We start from the raw sequence: 3,949 nt of genomic DNA, 5'->3' as shown, positions 1-3,949 counted from the left end.
AAAGAAAGAAAGAAAGAAAGAAAGAAAGAAAGAAAGAAAGAAAGAAAAAAGAAAAAAAATTCTTACCTACAGAGGAACAAAGATAAAAATTACACCTGACTTGCCTTAAGAAACTATGCAAGCAAAAGGAGTGAAATAAAAAATTTTAAGTGTTGAGAAAAAAAAAAAAAACCTAGAATTCTGTACCCTGTGAAACTGTCCTTCAAAGTAAAGGAGAAACAGACATTCTCAGACAAATGAAAACTTATGAAATTTGTTAAGAGTAGATCTGCCTTGCAGAAATGTTAAAATAAGTTCTTCAATGAGAAGGAAAATTGCATAGGTAAGAAAATCAGTTTTACATAAAGAAAGAAAGAAAAGGAATGAGCAAAGAGTAATAGAATACACATAATAGAAATTGTGTTTTTTTGTATTCTCTTTTTTTTAGTTTTTATTTTCATTCCTGTTGCTTAATAGTGTTTTATTACTTTCAGGTCTACAATATAGTGATTCAACACTTCCATACAACACCCAGTGCTTCATCATGACAAGTGCACTCCTTAATCTCCATCACCATTTAACCCATTTCCCCATTTCCCTCCCCTCTGGCAACCATCAGTTTGTTCTCTATAGTTAAGAGTCTGTTTCTTGGTTTGCCTCTCTCTTTTTTCCTCCTTTACTTATTCTGTTTCTTAAATTACAAATATGAGTGAAATCATATGGTATTTGTCTTTCTCTGGATGATTTATTTTGCTTGGCATTACACTCTCTAGTTTGATCCATGTCATTGCAAATGGCAAGATTTCATTCCTTTTTATGGCTGAATAATATTCCATGGTGTGTGTGTGTGTGTGTGTGTGTGTGTGTGTGTGTGTGTGTACACACATCTTCTTTATTCATTCATCAATCAATTGACACTTGGACTACTTCCATATCTTGGGTATTATAAATAGTACTGCTATAAACATAGGGGTGCATGTATCCCTTTTAATTAGTATTTTTGCATTCCTTGGGCAAGTAAACATAGTCATTACTGGATCATATGGTAGTTATGTTTTTAACTTTTTGAGGAACCTCCATACTGGTTTCCAGAGTGGCTGCACCAGTTTGCATTTCCACCAATAGGGCAAGAGTGTTCCCCTTTCTCTGCATCCTTGCCAACACCTATGTTTCCTGTGTTGTTGATTTTAGCCATTCTGACAGGCGTGAGGTGCTATCTCATTGTAGTTTTAATTTGCATTTCCCTGATGGTGAGTGATGATGAACATCTTTTCATGTGTCTTTTGGACATATGTATGTCTTCTTTGGAGAAATCTCTGTGAGTGTGTTCTGCCCATTTTTAACTGGATTATTTGTTTTTTGTGTGTTGAGTTGTGTAAGTTATTTATATATTTTGGATACTAATCTTTTACCAGATATGATATTTGAAAATATCTTCTCCCATTCCATAGGTTGCCTTTCAGTTTTGTTGATTTTTCCTTTGCTGTACAGAAGCTTTTTATTTTGATATAGTCCCAGTAAGTTATTTTTACTTTTGTTTTCCTTCCTTCAGGAGACATATCCAGAAAAAAAGGTGCTACAGCTGATGTCAAAGAGGTAACTGCCTGGGTTCTCTTCTAGGATTTTTACGGTTTCAGGTCTCACATTTAGGTCTTTAATCCATTTTGAATTTATTTTTGTGTATGGTGTAAGAAAGTGGTTCAGTTTATTTTCCTTTTTTTTTTTTTTTTTTTTTGCATGTTTCTGTCTGTTTTTTCCAATAACATTTGCTGAAGACACTGTCCTTTTCCCATTGGATATTCTTTCCTGCTTTGATGAATATTATTGACCTTATAACTAGGTTTATTTCTGGGTTTTCTATTATGTTCTATTGACCTATGTGTCTATTTTGTGCCATCACCTTACTGTTTTGGTTATTACAACTTCACAATGTAACTTGAAGTCTGCAATTGTGATGACTCTAGCTCTGTTTTTCTTTATCAAGATTGTTTTGGCTATTCAGGGTCTATTTTGGTTCCATATAAATTTTATAATTGCTTGTTTTAGTTCTGTGAAAAATGCTGTTAGCATTTTGGTAGGGATTGCATTAAATGTGCAGACTTCTTTGGGTAGTACAGACATTTTAACAATATTTGTTCTTCAATCCATGAGCATGGAATGTCTTTCCATTTCTTTGTGTCCTTGTCAATTTCTTTTATAGTTTTCAGAGTCTTTCACCTCTTTGGGTAGGTTTATTCCTAAGTATCTTATTATTTTTGGTATAGTTATAAATAGGATTGTTTTCTTAATTTCTCTTTCTGCTGCTTCATTATTGGTGTAGAGAAATACAACAGATTTCTGTACATTAATTTTGCATCCTAAGATTTTACTGAATTTGTTTATTAGTTCTAGCAGTTTTTTGATGGAGTCTTTTGGGATATATATATATATATATATATATAGTATCATATAATCTGCAAAGACTGAAAGTTTGGCTTCTTCTTTACCAATTTGGATGCCTTTTATTTCCTTTTTGTTGTCTGAGTGTTTTCGCTAGGACTTCTAGGACTATGTAGAATAAAAGTGGTGATAGTGAATTTCCTTGCCTTGTTCCTGATCTTAGGGGAAAAGCTCTCAGTTCTTCTCCACTGAGGATGCTATTAGCTGTAGGTTTCATATATGGCCTTTATTATGTTGAGATATGTACCTCTAAACCTATTTTGTTGAGGTGTTTTTTTTGGTATCATGAATGGATGTTGTACTTTGTCAAATGCTTTTTCTGCATCTATTGAAATAATTATATGGTTCTTTATCTTTTCTTTTATTGAGATATCACACTTACTGATTTTTGAAGATTGAAACACCTTGAAAACCAGGAATAATTCTGCTTGATTGTGGTGAAAGTTTTTAAAATATTTTTTCATGTTTATTTATTTTAGAGAGAGACAGTGTGAGTGGGGGAAGGGTAGAGAGACACACAGAATCCGAAGCAGCCTCCAGGCTCTGAGCTGTCAGCACAGACACCAACGTGGGACTCAAACCCACCAACTTTGAGATCATGACCTGAACTGAGGTTGGATGCTTAACTGACTGAGCCACCCAGGCGCCCCAGCAGATGGGTTTTTTTTTGTTGTTTTTGGGGGGTTTTGTTTGTTTTCCTTTAACGTATTGCTAAATTTGGTTTGCTAGTATTTCATTGAGGATTTCTGCATCTGTGTTAATCGGGATACTTGCCCTGTAGTTCTCTTTTTTGGTGATGTTTTTATCTGGTTTAGGTATCAGGGTAATGCTGTCCTCATAAAATGAATTTTGAAGTTTTTCTTCCTTTTCTATTTATTGGAATACTTTGAGAATGATACATATTAACTCTTCTTTAAATGTTTGGTAGAATTTCCCGTTAGAGCCATCTGCTTTTGGACTTGTTTCTTTGCTGGTAATAGAATGAAAATGTTCATTTCTGCCTGTTTGTTTTGTTAGTTTATATGTTTCTATAAATTAATCCATTTCTTCCAGATTGTCTAATTTGTTGGCATATACTTTTTCATAATATTCTCTTATGATTGTATTTCTGTGGTGTTGGTTATTATTTCTCTTCTCTCATTTGTGATTCTATTTATTTGAGTCCTTTCTCCTTTTTTTGTTTATAAGTCTGAATAGAGGTTTATCAGTTCACTGATTTTAGAATTATTGAATATCTATACTGTACACCTGAAACTAGTATAATATTTCTTGTAAACTATACCAGAATTTTAAAAATTAATAAAAAAGAGAAAAATACACTTTGGAGGAGGAGGGAAGATGGCGGGGTAGGAGGACGCTGGGCTCACCGCGCGTCCTGCTGATCACTTAGATTCCACCTACACCTGCCTAAATAACCCAGAAAACCACCAGAGGATTAGCAGAACGGAGTCGCCAGAGCCAAGCGCAGACGAGAGGCCCACGGAAGAGGGTAGGAAGGGCGGCGAGGCGGTGCGCGCTCCACGGACTGGCG

Source organism: Herpailurus yagouaroundi, unplaced genomic scaffold (assembly GCF_014898765.1).
Source record: "Herpailurus yagouaroundi ecotype Mexico unplaced genomic scaffold, PumYag 28, whole genome shotgun sequence".
NCBI lineage: Eukaryota > Metazoa > Chordata > Mammalia > Carnivora > Felidae > Herpailurus > Herpailurus yagouaroundi.
The sequence above is the reverse complement of the archived record's forward strand: the minus strand, read 5'-3'. Positions refer to the sequence as shown.